A 21,551-nucleotide genomic window follows, 5' to 3' on the forward strand; every position below is an offset into this window, starting at 1 on the left:
TCAAATATAGTAGATGATTTCAAAATGTCCTACAAAGTATTGGTAGTAATTTTTTGAGTATTTTCACTAGCCTATACGTGGGCAAATAATCAGCTGTAGAATATTTAGGTACTCCTTTTAACTTTAAACTAGTTTAAGTAGTATGACATAAAGTAGCAAAGTGAAAAAATTAGTGTAGTAATATTGATAAATAACTGTGTTTACTCCATAAACGTTATGTATACACACTTTTCATTGAGTACAACTAAGTCTCAGGGTCATGGTCTGATGTTTCAAATCAATGGAGGCATTCTAGGGTTATCTGACAACTGTGGATCTTTTTCAATTGGTATAATCTTTGTTCAGATGCAACACTTCCGGGTGCGTATTTTTACTTTTGAATTACATTAGCTACATAGTGACTGTGTGTTGGAATCTACTTCTAGTTTCTGTTTGTTTGCTTCTTTTGTTTGTTCTCTGCTGATGTTCAAAGTATTTTTCACAGACTTAGGTGCTATTCTGCCACCTGAAATTACTTCTATTTTGGGCATGTAAATCACTAAACACCCTCTTGTCTAAGATTTTCTATCCAACTACTTTAAGGTTTGACTTCTATAGGAAGTACAAGCTGAAATGACTTTCCTTTGGCTATTATTCCCCTATAAACTGACTGCAAACTGATATCAATTACCTATCCCTATACACAGCAAGATCCAGGATGATCTGGTCATGTCTTTCATCATCTTTCACAAAGAAGTCAAGTTTGGGTTCATTTATTCCCAGGGCTTTTCCATCTTGTCTGTTCAAAGTTTGGGGAGTTTCTTTTCTTCTTTGCAGCACTTAATTTTCTTGGTTTTTCCATTATTTTTTCCATCTGTCTAAGAGTTTTCAATGTAGACTCAGGAGTAAACTTAGAGAGGTTATACCAGATTGGTAGGTCTTCTTTGCTTTCATCTGACTTCTGATGATTGAGTTCTGTTTCTTGTATTTCTAGCATCTGGTGGTCTTTGTTCTCTAAAGATGATAGAATAGTAGTGATATCTGTGTACCAATGTCTGGCAAAGCCTAGGTAATTTTTCTTGTCTGTTTTTATGCTATTTTTGAAGTTTCCTCTGAGCCACATGTTTCTGTCTTTGGCACATTTGAGACAATATGTTTTTTCTGCCTAATTACTGACTAATTCTGCAATTCTTGAATCCCTTCTGAACTCGCTTTCTTTATCAGCCCACACTTTAACTGTTGAAGAATTGGCACCACCAACTGCCTGTTTCATTCAAATTCAGCACTCAGGTTACCCATGCAAAAGAGCTCCTTCAGATAGAGGCTGTGCTGTGGTCTTTACTGTTGTTCAGCTCTCCAGGGAAATTTACAGTCAAGTTAAATTTTGTCAAACCTTCAGATCCTTCCACATTTTCCATTTTTTCAGGGCTGTTAAAAGCTAAATTGAAATAACCATGTTTCTTGAATTTGCTAACATTTAAAATTTTCCCAATGGTATTATTTTGAAGGTATTATTTGGGGGGGGCAGATTTTGTATTTATACAAAGATTTCACTGATTATATGACATGTTTTATTATTAAGTCTATTTAGAAGTGCATTTAAATTTGGATATTTAGCGAAGTTGGGGATCAAGGCCCACACTAAAACCAGTCACCAGTCTGTCACTCTTGTATTAACACCACCTTGTTTACGTTCCTGGATGAGGACTTTGGTGTCATAATAGGGAGGGGGCTCGTGGGGACAGGAGGTTGTGGCAGCCCAAGCTATGCATGGACTTGGCCACCTCAGTCTCTTTGTTCACCATTACCTTGAGCCAATGTAACTTTGATCCAATCTATCCTGGATGCATCTGATGACCACAAGCTGGATTTGGAAGCTCAGCCAAGACCAGGTGTTGCCTCCAGTGAATTATCCTTGGCTCATTCACCAGAACCCTGAACTTAACAATGCAATATTGCCAAGAAATGTGTGTTTAGGTATTTAATTCCCATAACATGTGACAGTTCATATGGTTCATTAACTATCTACTGCATTATCTTCCATATTGAGTTAGTAATTTTCCCTCCACTTTTTCTCCCTAACCATAGGCATGCATAGTTGTGAAGCTCTGGGCCTCAGCAACATTATAAGGTGTATATGGAGGAACTGATATGAAGTATTTGCACTATGAGAACAGTGATTTTCTACCAAAGCTGACTGACTCTCTCCTTCCATCTATACCTTTTGTCAATGTCTGGAGATGTGTTGGGTGTCCCCACAAGGTGGGTGTTGTGCTACTGGCATCAAGCTGGTGGAGACGTGGGTGTTCCTAAACAACCTGCGAGCCTCAGGCCATCTACTCAAAAATGCTTCTCAACCTCAAATGTCAATAAAACCTTGATCAGGAAACCCAGTGCTAGAGAAATTGCTGAAAGCCCTGTGGAAAAAGACAGGTAATGTGCTAGGTAGCCTCCCACTATGTGGACAGCGAGTAGAGTCCCAGTATAGACAGGTACCAGCAAGAGTGTGGGCATCTGTATCATTTGGTGCACAGAGCTCATCTTGTTTTTGTTCACAGAGGGCCTTGGTTTCTCCATTCGTCATCCACATCCTCTTTGTCCTTCAAAATCTAACTCAGTCTTCACCTCCTCCCAAAGGAAGGTAGATAATTTTTAAATGGCCATTATGATCCCTATTTCTTGATGATGCAAGGAGAGTTCCTCAACAGGGGAGAGGGGAATTACACAGTAACTATGTTTGGCATTCTGGTTTTCTGTCTAATAAGATCTGTGATCCAGTCTATGGCACCTTTCTTGTTTGTGGGCTTGGTAATCTTGACTGAGACCTCAAAGACATATTGGTAATAATTTATACTTTAACCTTTAATATCAAAGAGTTTGGTTTGTGCTATATCCTTGCCAGCACTTTGATGAGTCCTTTTTTTGGTTTGTTTTAATTTAGCATTCTGGTGGGTGTGCAGTGGTATATCACCGCAATTTAAATTTATACTTTCGGGGCGCCTGGGTGGCTTAGTGGGTTAAAGCCTCTGCCTTCGGCTCAGGTCATGATCCCGCTGTCCTGGGATCAAGCCCCGCATCGGGCTCTCTGCTCAGTGGAGAGCCTGTTTCCTCCTCTCTCTCTCTGTCTCTCTGCCTGCCTGTCTGCCTACTTGTGATCTCTGTCAAATAAATAAATCTTTAAAAAAAAATAAATAAAATAAATAAATTTATACTTTCTTCGAACTGTACTACTTCAATGATGACTGATATTGATCCCCTTCCCTATAATTATTGGAAATCTGAATGTCTTTTTTTTGTCTAGTATCTATTCAAGTCTCTTATCCATTGTTCTGTTACCTTGCCCACCCCACCCCCACCGGCTTATAGGGATTCTTTACCAAGTCAGGGTATGAGTTCATCGGCAACTACATGTGTAGCAAATGATTTTTCCTACTTTGTTGATTTAAGTATTGTCTTGTGAAAATTTTTAAGCGCTTAGGTGAAAATTTGCAAAAAGAGAATAATGAACTTATGTCTATCATTATCCCAAGAATTATTGCTCCATGGACAATCCAGTTTCATCTGTACCTCATCCACTTTCACACACAATTAGATCATTTTGTAGTAGAAATTCCAAGATATATATTTATATATATATATTTTTTTAACTTGTAAAAAAGTATCAGCTTCCATTTCTAAAAGATTAGAACTAATTTCCAAAATGTAACTAAAAGATCCTTCTTAGATAAAAGGTCTCTAGTGGACAAGATTACTTTATACAGTCTTATTTGTTACTCTTTCCCACTATGAACAGGGCCTTCTTTCTCTTGTTAAATTATTTCCATTCTTTAGGAGTTAAAATTTTTCCTATAAAATTCTTTAAAAATCTTACTTATTTTCCTTTTATATTTGAATTTAAAATCAATCTGGGCTTGAAATTAGGTGCTTAGGGTTGGTTCTAATATGATTTGACTGTTGTCCTTAACAGAAGAAAAAATATGGGCACAAACAGAGAGAGGGATGTGCATACATAGAAGAAAGACCATGTGAATATAAGCGAGAAGGTGGGCAAGTCAAGGACAGAAGCCTTAGGAGACACCAAACCTGTTAAAACTTGGATCTTGGACTCCCAGCCTTCAGAACTATGAGAAATTAAATTTCTGTTGTTTCAGACATCCTGTCTCTGGTACTTTGTTATGGCAGCCCTAGCAAATTAATAAAAGAAATTCAAGAAACTACAACACAGTGATCTCTGGTCGTGTGGAAACACTTGTGTGATTTTCAAGAGGACATCCTGATGTTTCCATCAAAATATAACATCTGATAAATATGAAATGCATAATTCTGCAAATAACCGTATTTGCTTCTCTTCTACTTTTCTCTTATTCTGTGAGCACCTCTTTTTAGTATAACCTAAATTTGAATCTGTTGGCGGAAGAGTCTGGGTAATATAGTTTCTAGCACCTATGATTCTGATGAGTACAAAAAAGGGAAGTTCAACAAACAAAAGAAAATTATTATGGAGAGCAAAATAAGCAAAGGTGCCCTCTCCTGCAATCATCTGTACTGGGTCTAACTGTAATTAACTCTTGAACAATACAAGAACCATATTGTGCTTTCATCAAACCTTATGTAACTGTCTCTTGTACTTAGATGTACTCACTTTCTCTCTGCAAAAAGAAGCATAAACCTGATTAGTCACTATATTCATTTTTGATACTAATTTGTTTTAATTCACTTATAATTCCCTTCAGATATATTCAAATTAAATAAATATTTCCAAATTCTATTTTCAGTTAGGTAGTATTAGGTAGCAGACCAGTGCATCCTCATGGAACATAGGACAAATTACACCAGTGATCTACTTGAGAGCAGTGGGAAGCTTCAGAGATCACCAAAGGGTTTAAGACATGGAATGGAAAGAATCTCAGAAACTCAGAATCTGAGAGAGGGGAGCAGTTTTCAACAACTTCTATCCTTAGGACACTTGTTGGTTCTAGGCTTGGACAAAATTCTGAGAACTGTATGCAAAACCTGAGAAAATTCCCAGGGAATTATAAGGACAGAGATACCTGGAGAAGTTTTTGTTTGGTTGGTTGGTTTTTGGTTTTGTTTTTGTTTTTAATAAATCTGGAGTAGTTTCAATAACATAACAGGTTTCCAGTTTAGGATACTTATTAAATGTAAATGAAATTTACTGATTTGGAATTTAGGATCGATTAGAAAGAAGAACCCTGATGAATACATCAGACTTAGTTGGAAACCCTAGAATGCCAGAGCAACACAGAGGCAAACTGAGTGAACTGAGCCTAACCAGAGCTACACCCTAATGTGACTTAGCATAGCTCCTTCTTGAACTGTCCACTACTACAGTTTGCTCGTGGCCAATAAGATGAACTCTTTTTAGAGGAGTTAAATCATCTGGAGTGACTATCCTTTCCACACTCAATATCTGGAATTCCTTTAAAAATTATTACATAGAAACAAAACAAAACAAAAAGCATCCTGATCAAAAATGAAAATGAAAAAAAAAAATCAAAACAGAAAGGAAAATAGAACGTCCCTACAAATGGTCCAGATACTGAAAAAACTAACAAGGACTTTAGGCATTTATGATTATTATGTTCAAGAAATAGAGAAAAACAAGGAGAAAAGTGATGATAATTGAAGAATCCTACAAGAGGACTGGAATTTATAAAATTTTAAAAAAAGGAATGCAAGAAATTGAGAAGTTATCTGATGGGTTAACACAGCAAAATTTATTAGAGGCTGCCACTGAGTCCGGTTTATAGTCAACCCACAGATAAATTACTAAAGCTATTAATGGCTGCTCAAGCTAACACAGTGAATCCAGAATATCTGATAAGTGTACCCATATTGATTAATTTGGTCCAATTCAATGTGATCTCTCTTATCATTAATATACACCCTTAAAATTTATTCAGTCAATCCCTAAATACATTCTCCAGGTTTCTCTCTCTCCCCTTCTCTGTATATGTGTGTGTGTGTGTATACACATATACACATATATGTGTATACATATGTGTATACATATATACATATATGTGTATACACACACACATGTGTGATACGCACACACAATCTTTCAATTCTTTTAGTGTGCCTTCTGTATTCACCTAATCCAGAATTTCTTCTTATCTGCATGAGGGATTCTGATTGCTGTTATTGACCCTAGTTATGTGTCTGGATTTGGTTGTGGATCTTATAAAGAAGAGTATTCTCTTGAAAATTTCTGCCTCTGACAAAAACATGATAGTCTCTAAACTCAAAGATATAATGAAAGGCTGCCCAGCTAGTAAGGATGTCTCAAAGTATTTGTGAGTTCATGAATTTTCATTCATCTTCATTCACTGAAATATCCCCACTACAATGTACTGAATTCTGTTGAATTCTGTTGAATGACTGTTACATATCATTCTTAATGAAGTTATGATTTTAACTTGTGTTTTAATTTAAGCAACAGAACTATTTGCTTATGGCTTAAAGATAACTGACACTTTCTATAAGATAAGCAGTTATTTTAGAGGAATTTGCTGATTCTCTAATGGGGATGGGGAGCCAAAATTTTTAAGCTCTAAAATTATTTTATACCTGCAATATCTTTAGAGAAGTCAGAGGTAGCCATTTAGTCGGCTGTCATTTGGTCTCATTTCTATCCTAAAATTCTGTTATGTGAGCACCTTGGTCTCCCAAACTTCATCTTCAATAGGTATGCCAATGCCATTCTAAATAACTGTGTGTCATTACTTTGTATCCGGTGTAGAGTAGTGACTATTAGTATCACATGTTCTTAATATAAAACTAATCTCAGATCCCCATTATTAAGAATATATCTTCTAAATCCATTTATAGTAGCAAATATAATATCAGTCTTTACTCAATCAGGAAAACATAAACAACTATATGCTTTAATGGAGTGAATGGAGTGAATTAAAGACTTTAAAAAACCTTTGGAAAATGTGACTGAGCAAAGTTTACTAGGGCTATTACTAGAGCTTATGAAATTAGTAAGTACAGAAAATTCAGGATATTACCTTTTTTAACATTTAAGGTCATTATTATGAATGTTCAAAATAAATCAAGAAAGGATAAATTAAAAATGGACGAAATAAGGAAAGAATACTAAGCTTCGGCAGAAGGTGAACTAGTGGTAGTCAAAAGCGCTTACCAAAATAATTATTCAAACAATGAGCTAAAAATGAAAAACCTTATATAGTTACTGACAGAACAATGTGATAGTTTGACTTCTTCTTTGCCGATTTGGATGCCTTTAATTTCCTTTTGTTGTCTGATTGCTGAGGCTAGGACTTCTAGTACTATGGTGAATAGCAGTGGTGATAATGGACATCCCTGCCGTGTTCCTGACCTTAGCAGAAAAGCTTTCAGTTTTTCTCCATTGAGAATGATATTTGCGGTGGGTTTTTCATAGATGGCTTTGATAATATTGAGGTATGTGCCCTCTATCCCTACATTTTGAAGAGTTTTGAACAGGAAGGGATGCTGTACTTTCTGACAGAACAATGTGATTAAACATCACCAAAGGACATAAGTTCCTTTAACATAGGACACAAGAATTTTAACTATTTCTAACAGTTGTGTACGTCAAGAAACACAATGATAATTTCAGTCAGAGAGGTATACTTTATTGGCCATCAGATGTCAACAAAGACACTCAGCTGAATTAATTAATCATCACCTGATTTAATTGAGAATCCCATTTTAATGCTTTATAGCAGGTATCTATGATGTCAAATAAAAGTACCCAAAGAGAATATGAAGGAAAAATATGTACCATAAGATAAACAGGGATCATAATAATAAAGAGAAACACTTTATAATGATAAATGGGTCAATTTACAAAGAATATTTAACAATTTTAAATGTGTATGCATCTAGTAACAAAGTTTCAAAATGTATGAAGCAAAACTGAGAAAACTATAAGGAGAAAGAGAACCACAGTTGGCAATTTTAATACTTGCTTCCATTGACTGATAGAGTGACTAGCAAGTCTACAGACCATTTGTAAGAATATACAATACTTGAAAAATTCTACCAAGTAACTTGAGGCATCTAATACTTAAAAATGGCATAATAACTTCTCTTTTCAAGTGCATATGAACATTCAACAGGGTAGATAATATTGTGAGCCATAAGACAAGTTTCAAAATATTGAAGTGCTTAAAATAACACAAAGCATATACTACAACTTTGATAACAAAACTACACAGAAAGTATAAAAGAAAGCTGAAGACCAATATTTCTCAAGAAAATAGACACAAAATTCTTTTGTAAAAGTCTAATTATCTATATATAAAATAAATGTCTCATGACTAATAGTGGTGTATTTCTGAGATGCAAAATTGACTTTAAATCCATATATCAATCTGTGTAGTTTATTATATCAAACATATAAAAGAGAACAGAATTTTCAAAAGATGAGAAAATATTTTTGACAAAATGATTGATGACTCAGTATTAAGATGTCTATGATTCCTAAATTGATCATAGACATAATGTAACTCTCATTAGCACTTGTTACATAATACACACACACATATACACATGCATACACACACATTGCAAAAACTTTGTACTAGCAGAACAGGGAGTATACATGAAATCTCTGTACTTTCCTCTCAATTTTGTTGTAAACCTCCACCTGTTCTTAAAAAAAAAAAAATTGTCTTAAAAAACCCCTCTGTAATAGCCAAAACAAATGTGCAAAGAAAACAGATGCAAATAACTTACAACTACTGTATTTCAAGATTTACTAGAGAGCTAAAGTAATAAAGTAAGTATGAGCTGTTGTGTTTTTTTTTTAAATATAGTGTGATAATTGCCTAGAGATGGATATATAGGTCAGTGGAATAGATTTTGAGGTATCTAGAGATCAACTCACAGTTATATACTAAATTGATTTCTGGCAAACATTTCAAGGAATTCAATGGGGAGAGGATAGGTTTTTATTTGTTGTTGTTGTTATTGTTTGTGAATAAACAGTGTTATAGAAAGAATAGTGGAGAAGGTGTTATTTGAGGTAAAGGTTGATATATTGAATAATAGAAAAGAATGGAGAGTCTAGAAAGAGAGTTCTACACATAGATGACCCGTAAACAATGGTGCCAAGGTAACTCAGACCAAATTATATTATATTATATTATATTATATTATATTATATTATATTAGTATGGTACAGTATATCCAGAAATTAACATAAAGGAATTGTGAACCTAAATGTCAAAAAGTACAGTGATATGATTTTTGCAAAAAAAATATGAAAAGAATTCTATAAATTTGACATAGGCAAAGACCACTTAAGGAGTATAACACAACAAACATAAAAATAATGAAAATAATAATAATTTGGACTTCATCAAAATATAACTCTGGTCTTTATAGTATGTGATGAATAAAGTATCATTAATAAAATTTTATTAATAAAATTAAAAGGCAAACCACAAAAAAATACATACACATATTTGAGATACATGACAAAGACACATCCATAATATGTAAGTAAAGATCTCTTAACTTAATAATAAGAAGAAAATAATAAAGGATTATAGGATTTTAAAATAAAAGAATATCAAAAAGTTCTTGAGAAGATGCTAAACATCACTAATCATCAGGGAGATGGTGATTAAAAATCCAAAAAGATAAGACTACTTACATAAAAGAAAAAATAAACATTTTTTTTTTAATTTGTAAATATTAAATTTCAGCAAGAACATTGGACAACTAGAACTTTTATTCATTGTTAGTGGGAGTGTACAACTTGTACAGTCATTTTGTTTCAAATTTACCAGTTTCCTTTGTTAATTATACCTTTATCAGAAACCCAACAATTTCACTCCCAGGTATACTCAAAGAGAAAAGAAAAAAATAATAGGTGCATAAAAAGACTTGTTCATGAATGTTCATGTCAGCTTTATTCTTAGTAGATTTAAACTGAAGGTACTCAACATCTACCAAAAAGTAAATGGGTAAGCAAATCAACAGGTACATTCATACAATGTATACTATCCAGCAACAAAAGAGATAAGCCACTAATTACACAAAAGGAGTTGCTGAATGAAAGAAATGAGACATAAAATATATGTGTTGTAGGATTCTATTTCTATGGGAATCAGCATAAGGCAAAATTAATCTTTGTCAATAGAAATCAGAATGCAGGTTTCCTATGTGATGGGGATTTATCAGAGGATTATTCTTAGGTAATGAGCATATTCTATTCTAAAATGGGATGATCGTTATACCTGGGGAATAATTATCAAAAACTTAACAAACATATACTAAAAATGAATGAGTTTTATTTTACATAAATCATCTCTCAGTTGATATAAACAGCAAGAAGAAACTGGCTTATGTAAGTTATGATATATTAAACACAAGACCTATTATAGAAGAGTATTGAATTCTGGGAATTATACAAAACTAAAAGCTCAGTACTAGTATTAGCACAACTAGTATTCAGCCATTTGATTTTAAAAGAGATCAAAATACACGATCACTAAAAACAATGCATATATACTTCAAATATCTTGTTACTTAAAATACATAAAGAGTCTTTCATTGGACAGTATTTTTTATTGTTGGGACAAGACCTTTCTGCTGTATATGGTACTTCTGACTGAAGTTTGACTTCACTTCCTTGCATGGTAAAAATTTGTAACGTATCATAAGATTATTAATTTCACTTTTTTCAAAAAGTAGTAAGAATTTAAGGATGTTCAAAACTATGCACAGAATCCTTCCAAATTTTTATAATACTTCCTTTAGTATATTATGTTTACTTTACCTACATCTAATTTGTAAGCTTTTCTTGAGGGTTTTGAAGGGTCAGGGGTGGGAGGTTGGGGGAACAGGTGGTGGGTAATGGGGAGGGCACGTTTTGCATGGAGCACTGGGTGTTGCGCAAAAAGAATGAATACTGTTACGCTGAAAAAATAAATAAAATGAGAAAAAAAAAAAAAAAAAAAAAAAAAAAAACTTGGGCGCCTGTGCTCGCTTCGGCAGCACATATACTAAAAAACTTGGGCACCTGGGTTGGGCGCCCCAGTGGGTTAAAGTGGGCACCTGGGTTGGGGCTCAGTGGGTTAAAGACTCTGCCTTCAGCTCATGTCATGATCTCGGGGTCCTGGGATCAAGCCCTGCATCAGGCTCTCTGCTCAGGAGGGAGCCTGCTTCCTCCTCTCTCTCTGCCTGCCTCTCTGCCTACTTGTGATCTCTGTCTGTCAAATAAATAAATAAAATCTTAAAAAAATTAAAAAAATTAAAAAGCTCTTTACTTTTAACTTGGTTTTCATAGAAACAACAGAAATTAAGACTCTTGACACATAAAATTCAACATGAGTAATGTTTTACTACTTATCTAATTATAATGAAAGGTACAATATACATTAACTTGTTTATAAATTAATGGAGTCCTTTTTTGGAGGAAACAAAAGAACATACATGTACTAGAATTCTGGTTTTCATAAATTTTGGTCTCAATTGATCAAATTTATTAAATTTTAAATTAAATTAATTTAAATTGACTAAAGATCCCAAAGACCTTGTTTTTTTGTGGTTTTTATCTACCAATATTATCTGTATTAAAATAAAAATGGAGAATTTTTAAAATACTAATTGATTTAACTAAAATAATAAACCCATTCATGATTAGCACAAATAATGTATATTATGAAAAATACCTGCATTTTTAAAACAAAAATAATTAGTGAAAAGAGAGGCATTCTTTTATTTATTTTTTCTTTTTCTTTTTTACAAATCTCTTCAAGGACTTAACAGAGGATAGCTAGATTTTCATATTTGCCTATGCATGTAATGTGTTGTGTTGTGGTACTTTGGTTGAGGTAAAAAAAAAAACCAAAAATCCAGCTTTACCTGAAGATATATGGTTGGAAAGTACTTGAAAACCCATTACTATGGTTTTGGATGTCATCTTTTATAACATAAGAAAACACACCAATGGATAGTTTCTTAAGGTCCATTTCAAATTGGAATCTCAGTTCACATCCATGAAATCTTCTTACTATATTACATTACAGTCTATTTAAAAGATCTCTTACTCTTGAATGGATTTGTAGCAACACGAATTCATCAACTGAAAAACACTGTTCGTTAAGTTATGGAGAACTTTCAAATGTTGATCCAATTTGGGGCACCTGGGTGGCTCAACGGGTTAAGCCTCTGCCTTCAGTCGGGTCATGATCTCCGGGTCCGGGGATCGAGCCCCACATCGGGCTCTCTGCTCAGTGGGGAGCCTGCTTCCCCCTTTCTCTCTGCCTGCTTCTCTGCCTACTTGTGATCTCTCTTTCTCTGTGTCAAATAAATAAAATCTTTAAAAAAATGTTGATCCAATTCATTATATCAAAAACTGCATTTGTTTAAAAGCCCACAGATATTGTCAGACACATATTTAACGGAGTTGTCAATCTCACATGGGAGATATAGGTCTTCCAAAATTCTAATTCTCACTTGAAATGATCAAATTCTATCATTAGTAAAAAATTGTCTACTTTCCCTTACAGTGATAAGCTTACATTTTCTCTTTGGGGGGAAAAGTCCACAAGTGCTGTCTTAATATGATATTTCATCAGACGGGCATTCTTTCAAGTAAAAATAGTATTGCTTGGAAAAAAAGTAGCTAATTGAGCACCAGTCAACCAATTATATAAGCTCTTTTCCTAGAGATAACAATTTACTCTCATTTGTAGGATGAGTGTTTCCCATTTTGTAATACAGATTGTGAAGTAAAAGTAAACTAAGGGATGGAAATTTAATAAAGTTACTATTATGCCCTATTTCATCAAGGACATTCTTGTGTGCAACTGGCATTGTTTTTATTGTCAGTGTGTGACGGTGAAGGACGACACAATGATTCCTTAGTGCAGGATGCTGTCACTGCCTTGATTCTTTCTATGGCACTAAGAATTTTACTACATTTGCTTTTGTAGCAGCAGTATAAATGCCAACACAGTGAAAAAAGGTCATTAATGTCTTAGTTATGAAAATAGTTTGACTTCACAGAAGCCCCGCAGCAAGTTAAGGATGTCCAAAGCTTTCTAGACCACAGTCTGAGAATCACTGTTCTAAAGGGTAATTAACAAGTAACTTGCCGTAGGCTCTTAGTTTTCAACTAGACTTAGGTTAAGAGAGTCTCTCCTACTTATATGGTAATATAGAAAAGTATCTTTTCTTAAGTGTGATTATTTACAAATTCATTCTTAATTCTCTGTAGCATTTGTATAACGGTTTAAAGGGTAAGTATTTTTAATGTCACTTCACAGATTAAGAAACTGATACTGTAAGTGATGGAGATAATAGACTTCAGTTCATATGACTAGAAGCTTTTTTAAATGTTTTAGTCTCACATGGGAATTCAAATTCAGGGAATATATTGTTTTAGGTCTATTTTCACTAAGAAATATAAAATTTACATTTATCAACTCATTATCTTTTCCTGATCAACACTGGTGTGGGTAAAATATATGAGACCTCAGTTCAAACACACTAACTCCATTTAACTGAGGGAGGCCATAGTTAATCCTAGTCAAGGAAGTGGCTAAAGAGAGCCAACTCAAATTCTGTCTTTGAAAGGGCATTGTCTCCTGAAAATCTATAAAGACCAGAGAAGAAAGCTTTAAAACATATTTTTCTTTACTATTAAACTTAAGGTAACCAATTCTGTTAGTTTCTTTAATGTACTTTTCTCCAATACAATGCATCACTTCATTAATCTCATTGTTTAGTATTCTAAACCAATATTCTATTATTAGGTTTGTTTGTTTGCTCTGGTGCCTGATTTGGGTAGAAAATTAGTTTTTGAACAAATTCAATACATCTGGAAAAAAATTAAATGTCATGAATCACCACTGGGTTATTCTTGCAGAACTTTTTTTTTTTTCCCTGCAGACGAACTTTTTAAGTGTCAATGTCTAGAACATAGGGGGTTGAATCACAACCTCTTCAAGGGTAAAGTGATATAGTTCATAGAAATATAAGAGCTTTTTCATTAGTTAGAATTTTGGCCTTTTGTTTTATCCTGTGTTATATTCTGAAATGCCAACACATGATAGGAAACTAAAAGTGAAGAAACTTTTGCATTATGCTCTTGATGCCTGAACTATTGCCCCCCAAAGTCAGTCACATGAGCTATAGAACTTTCTGTAAATAAAACAGCCAACCTGCTTGTCTGAACACCTCATTGCATAATTGTTGTCTTGGCAGTCACTGAAACAGCCCACACACTTTATACGTAGAATCTTCCTTGAATTAAAGTGTAATCAGAATGCTGGCATTCATTTAGAACAACATTAAGTTGTTCTAAAATTCAGAATCTTCTCACAACTTTATGGAAACAAATTGTTCTTTAATGTACTGAGAGAGGGATGTTTTCAATTATATAAAGAACATTAGGCTGCATAAAAGCCCTTTCTGTTGACTAGTCATAGTTATCTTAAAGGGCCAGTCCCAACATCCTTCAAGTTCTGACTAGGTCTTCCTTTTCTTCCCATTGCCTTTTACCTAACAGGTTTTGTTGTGTGTTGTTGTTAATAGAAAGAATGTTCCCTCACTTTTCTCTATGCATCTTTCCATAGGAACAATACAACTGTCTCCTTCTCTGAAGCATTGGAAGTCATATCTGGAAGGCAGCTTGGATAAAGCCTTATGGTCTCACCATTACCAATGTAAAATTTTGAAGCAAGAGAGGCAAAGTCAGAAAGCAACAGTGCTAATGACACCAGAGAAGCAGTAACTGAATGATCATGTACTGTGTGCTTTGCTAATGTGCGGTAACCATTGGGATACATTAGAGTATAAAAAGGTGCCATTGACAAAAGCTAGACTACTGTCTATTTCAGTGGTTTTTATCTATGATAACAACCTCATCAAAATTCAATGTCAATTCTTAACATTTTACTAGGAAATTAAATTGAAGACCAGGTCATTTGTTTCAATAAATCTGAAACTGTAACACTGCCATCAATTTCTTTCCATTCCTCTTTGATTCATTCTGCTTTGTTATTTTTTTTCTGCTTTGTTATTTTGAAGTTACAATCCTTTATTCCTTTTTTAAATTGTTTCATTCACTTTCCATTATTTTTCAAATGTATCAGACACTAAGCCTGTGGATATAAGAACTAATAAGATCAGACACCTGCCTTCAATGAGCTTTAACCTAATCAGGTAATCCATTGACAGTAGAAGGGCTATATGAAAATGCAATTGTGCCAGATAGCATCTTTTTGATGATTTTTTGTCGGCTGCAATCCTTAGTACATCATGTCTATAAATTTACCTAATTAGCTTGTGTGGGATAAAGAAATGAAATTACTAAAACAGCAGGGTCAATATATCCACCATGGCAGATTTGGCCCCCTGAAAGTACTCTCAGTTAAAAAAAAAAAAAAAAAAAAGACTTCTGAAATGCTTCCTTTTAAATCAGTCACTCAACCTTGTCTGTCCCACCTCCACCACCTGAAAAAATACAGGGAGCAAATTATTGAACCATCTCCTTGACAGTTCCATATATTTCCAATGAATAGATGCTTCCGAATCCCCATTGTTTGCCACCTCCACAGACAAGACTCGGTTAATGAAATGGCTAATTAGATTTCTGTAATCCTGTAGTCATTGTGTCTGAGGTGACATTTTGTCAGCATTTCTCTTGTGGCTCCTTCAGTGTGATAAGGGAACATTTTCCCGTAGCCAACTAGGCGTTGGTTATTTTGCCAGAACGGCAGTTCCCCTGGTTGGTGTAATGAAATCATTGCTCTCCCAAATACAGCTCTGCCACGCAGCATTTAAATAGAAAAGAATAGGAAAATGATCATCTGATTAGTCAAACAGGCCCATGTTCAAAATCCATTTCCAAAATCAAATAATAGAATTGGCCTGGGTTCAGAGTAGAGGAATGACTTCAGTATTATTACATACTGTAGTACATATTCATTGACCAGCAAATGTGGAAGGGTAAAAGTTCTAAATTTTTATCCTTATGATACATAAGAAGTAAATTATTCAAAAAAATGGGAAAAGGGGGGCTATTTTAGGCAACTTTTTAGACCCCATTGATGGTATTACAGCAAAGAAATGAAAAATCAAGGCCAAAGCCACAGTCCAATTAACAAATAAAAAGTATTTAAAATATTGGGATGATAAGTAGGATTATAGTTCATAACTTGGTAATTATTAAATAGAAAAATAAGGGTGCCTGGGTGGCTCAGTTGGTTGAGTGACTGCCTCCGGCTCAGGTCATGGTCCCAGAGTCCCTGGATCAAGTCACGCATCCGTCTCCCAGCTCTGCTGGGGGTCTGCTTCTCCCTCCGACCTTCTCTCCTCTCATGCTTTCTCTTTCTCTCTCTGTCTCTCAAATGGATAAATAAAACCTTTAAAAAAATAGAAAAATCAAAGAGATGGTGTATTTTAATTTTAATTTATATAAATAAGTTTATTTTCTATAAACTCTCATTTCTATTTTGATCTATCTCTCTATCAGGGTGGCAGAAATTTGGTATTAATCATTTTGACAGTCATTCCCACACTTCCAGGAGATTGTATCTAAGTTTATACTTTTTTTTTTTTTAACAGATTATATTTTTATTTTTATTTTTTTTTTCAGCGTAACAGTATTCATTCTTTTTGCACAACACCCAGTGCTCCATGCAAAACGTGCCCTCCCCATCACCCACCACCTGTTCCCCCAACCTCCCACCCCTGACCCTTCAAAACCCTCAGGTTGTTTTTCAGAGTCCATAGTCTCTTATGGTTCGCCTCCCCTCCCCAATGTCCATAGCCCGCTCCCCCTCTCCCAATCCCACCTCCCCCCAGCAACCCCCAGTTTGTTTTGTGAGATTAAGAGTCATTTATGGTTTGTCTCCCTCCCAATCCCATCTTGTTTCATTTATTCTTCTCCTATCCCCCTACCCCCCCATGTTGCTTCTCCATGTCCTCATATCAGGGAGATCATATGATAGTTGTCTTTCTCCGATTGACTTATTTCACTAAGCATGATACGCTCTAGTTCCACTGTTGGTGGGAATGCAAGCTGGTCCAACCACTCTGGAAAACAGCATGGAGGTTCCTCAAAATGTTGAAAATAGAACTACCCTATGACCCAGCAATTGCACTACTGGGTATTTACCCTAAAGATACAAACATAGTGATCCGAAGGGGCACGTGTACCCGAATGTTTATAGCAGCAATGTCTACAATAGCCAGACTATGGAAAGAACCTAGATGTCCATCAACAGATGAATGGATAAAGAAGATGTGGTATATATACACAATGGAATACTATGCAGCCATCAAAAGAAATGAAATCTTGCCATTTGCGACGACGTGGATGGAACTACAGCGTATCATGCTTAGTGAAATAAGTCAATCGGAGTAAGTTTATACTTTTTAACTTGATTTGGGGCTGTTGGTTTGGTATCATTCTAAAGCCAAAGATTAACTCAGACTTCCAGTAAGATATTTTTAATCCATCCAGACTTCAGGCATAGGTCCACAGCAGTCAAACCTGAGATATCCCTTCAGGTCCAAGAATGTCTTCTGCTACTCTGTGTTGTTCGAGTGCACGGGGGTCATCTACTTATCTCTAACAAGGAATAGGAAATATCCTTGGTCGTAAGAAACCGTATCTACCTAAATAGATACACAATAGAGTGCTTTCCCATACCAGATGTTTCAACTCTTCTGTATAGTATTAACCTAATTTGAAGCTAGATTTCATCTTAAACTCATAAAGGGTTAGGCCAACTCTTCAGTGCACTACCCAGCATGCTTCTGTCCTGCCGTTACCTTGCTTACACATCCATCACTGCCACTTAATCTCTATTTCCATCTCAGGTTTACCCCCAACAAATGATCTGCATTCTAGCCTGAAGACAGAGGTAATGGACAGTAATGAAGACTTAGTCATAAACATGATATCCTAATATTACTTATGTCTTCTGTGGTGCTGTTCATTCTCCAAAGGACCTAGGGATTTGAAAAGAAAGACCAAGAACAAAGTGTTTTTCCTTTGACTTTCTTCTGTGCTACATACTTTCCTTGATACAGTAAGTATGGAATAACAAAACTGTGAGGAATAAGGAAAGGAGACAGTGAGAGAAACGAAATAGTGGAAAAGACTGATGAGAACAATAAATGTTCCCACAAATGAAAAGGGTTTTTTTCTATCATCACAACAGACCCGTGTGATAACTTAATATTGGTTTATCTTGCATAGATCAAACTTCTTCTTTCCCTAGAACTCCCTTCCTAGTATGTTTCTGGATAGCATGTAATATAAGAGATAGTACCTTACAAAATTTAGAAGAGGGACGAGAAGAAACAGATATTTTATATCACATGCACACTTTTTCCTCTTATCCAATCAAACACTAATCTAGGTGTTGCTGTGAAGGGAGTCTGCAGATGTAATTACAATCTATAATCATTTAACAATGTTAAATGTTATATATCAATATAACATTTTATATATTTTATATTAATATATTATTATATTAATTATATATTAATATATATTAATATATATTGTTATATATATAACAATATATATTTTATAATATATAGATATATAAAATGTTATATATCAATATAACAACTTATGTTAACTATACTGAATTAACATAAAGAACAAACAAACAAAAAAACATAATCAACTGACATTGAATTTGAGAGATTATTCTGGGTGGGAATGACTGAATTAGAAGTTCTCAAAAGAAGGCTTAGGCATTCCCTAAAGAGAGACACTTCCACTTATGAAGCAGGATCAGGATGGTTGTATGGATGGAAGGATGGATGGGTACACAGATATAGATATAGATACATGGATATAGATATGAGATATATACACACACACACATACATGTACACACATACATACATATATACACACACATACCAATTCTACTTCTCTGGTTGAACCCTGACAAATACAATCTATTCAATAAACACATTTTTCATCCAACCAATTGACTTTAGCCCCTCACTTCTGAAATTCAGCCAATCAACAATCAACTAGTTCTAAAACATATGTCCCTGAATTCCAGCTAGTCAACCACATTGCTAAACACCATGCTTTCCTGAATCCCTGTATAAGATAGTTTGCTCTGCTCAAAAGACTGTGCCTGACCAGCATTGCTCTCCATTATAGTGAACAATAAAATTTGCCTTTTTATTTCAGAAAGACTATTGGTTTCATCATCCCTTAAATCCTACCATACACATGTATTAGGGTTCTTTAAAAAAAAACAAAACAAAACCAGATATATCTATATATTTACATCTCTATCTATAGACAGATACATTTTTTCCTACACATTCATTACTTCCACTTAGTCTCTATTTCCATCTCTTGTTTACTCCCAAAAAATGATCTATATTCTAGCCTGAATATATAGGTAATGGGCAGTAATAAAGACTTGATCATACATATCAGATCTCCTCTAATATTACTTATGTCTTCTGTGACATTTTTCATTCTCCAAAGGGCCTAGGCTTTTGAAAAGAAATTTCACACACACACACACACACACACACACACACACACACGTATATATTAATTTTCTTTTTCCATGCTTTCATAATTTCATATATATGTACATCTATATATATGTATATTATTTACATTTCATATAAAAAATATGTGGTAATTTATTATAGGAATTGGCTCATGTGATAATAGAGGCCACGAAGGCCCATGATCTGCAAGCTGGAGAAGGAGAAAACCTAGGAGAACCAGAGGAACATGAAGAATAAGGAAAATATGATATGATCAAGGACACAAAATAAATCTCCAAGAACTAACCCTAAAGAAATAGATATGAGTTGCCCAACAAAGAATTCAAAAATCATCATCTCAAAGATAAAGTGAAACTTTATCCATATATTTGAAGAGAATATGGATAAAAAACTAAACAAAAACCAGAAAATGAAATTTGAACAAAATGAGAATACCCCCCACCCTGGCCCTACAAGGTATTACTACCTAGCTCCTACCGTAACAGACTCATTGAAGGCCATTCCACCATCCCATCAAGCCAGCTGCTTCGAGATGATGAAGAACATAGTAACAGTGAATTTATGGAGCGTAAATCCATTGTTGCATCTTTTTGTGGTGACATGAGTTCCTTATCCTGAGGAATGAAATATGGAAAACCATAACAACGAGTAAGATGCTCTGTAAGTCAGATAGTAGTTTTGCATGCAAGGAAAGCAAAACCACATTGAGAGTAAGTCACTATTCTAGTAAGGACAAATGTTGCCCCTTCTGTGAGGGAATCTGTCCAATCTAATTAACTTGCCACTGGTTAGCTGAGTGATCATCCAAGGGAATGATGCCATATTGGGGGCTGAATGTTTATCTGTGATGCTAGTAGTTTGGGAATTCAGTGGTGGCTGTAGCCAGGTCAGTCTTGTTGAGCAGAAGTCTATAGTGCTGAGTCCCTGTATAGCTTCCCTCCCTGTCTCTATGGCCACTTTGTTCATGAACACATTGGATAATGACAGGGGTAAGTGAGGAATGGCTAGTATCCATAAAACAGGTCATCCTATCCTCTTGGTTATTAAAACCCTCCTCTACTAAGGTCATACTTTGGTGAACACTGGCATGTCACACAAATATATTCATGGTTTTTGCCCATTCAGGGAGGTCTATCTATATATCTCTTCTCCACATTTCTTCATTACCAATTTTCTAATCATGTTCTTTGCAAGTCCCTGGCCAACAGTCAAACAGTGGCTACAGCCAAATCAGTATATAACCACATATCTGGCCATTTCTCCTTCCAAGCAAAGTGAACCAGGTGCCGGTCTCAAAACTCTGTCCCAAATCACTGTCCCTCATGGATGTTCCAGAGAGGGGTTGCTGTGGTACAGCTGTATACTTTTGTGTGATATATACACATTTTACAGATCTACAAAATGGGCCTTCTCTTCCTTTGTCAAGTGATCATAGGGAATTTCCCATAAGACAGTAGGTGCAAGCTGGGGGAGAGAAGCAGGAGAGGGAATTATAAGCATATGGGCCACTTTTTCATGTAACTAAACTTGTGACTTTAAAGAATACTCAGTCCTGTTCATTATGGAGGCACAAAATTTCCATATCTGAAAGCTAGCGAACGAACCAGGAAAACCAGGGGTATGATTCACTCTGAGTCCAAAGGCCAGAAGACCAGGAGAGCCAATTGATATGAGTCCAAATACAAGGTGAGGATCTAAGAAGCAGGAGAGCTGATGTCTGAGAAGAGGGGAAGAAGCATGTCCAGCTGACACAAAGAGCAAATACACTCTTCTTCAACATTTGTGTTCTATTCAGTCTACCAGTTCAAATCCTAACTTATAGAAACATCCTCACAGACATACCCAGAAGTAATGTTTTACCAGCTATCTGAGCATTACTAAGTCCAGTCAAGTGAACACAAAATTAACAATCCCAACACATCAGAGTGTATTTCAAAATCTAGCCTTTCCCCTTAATCTGCATTGGGTAATCCATTTTGCCTGTATTACAATCTACTTCAGGTCCATTATTTGCCCACAAATGTTCTCTGTGTGCT

The 21,551-nt window shown here is 35.1% G+C and overlaps 1 pseudogene; it reads right to left on the reverse strand.

Annotated features, from left to right (window-relative positions):
• Window positions 1-386: 386 nt before the first annotated feature.
• On the reverse strand, window positions 387-2,563 carry LOC123948673 (annotated as a pseudogene).
• Between the last annotated feature and the right edge of the window lie 18,988 nt (window positions 2,564-21,551).

The sequence above is a fragment of the Meles meles genome, chromosome 8 (genome assembly GCF_922984935.1).
Source record: "Meles meles chromosome 8, mMelMel3.1 paternal haplotype, whole genome shotgun sequence".
Lineage (NCBI taxonomy): Eukaryota > Metazoa > Chordata > Mammalia > Carnivora > Mustelidae > Meles > Meles meles.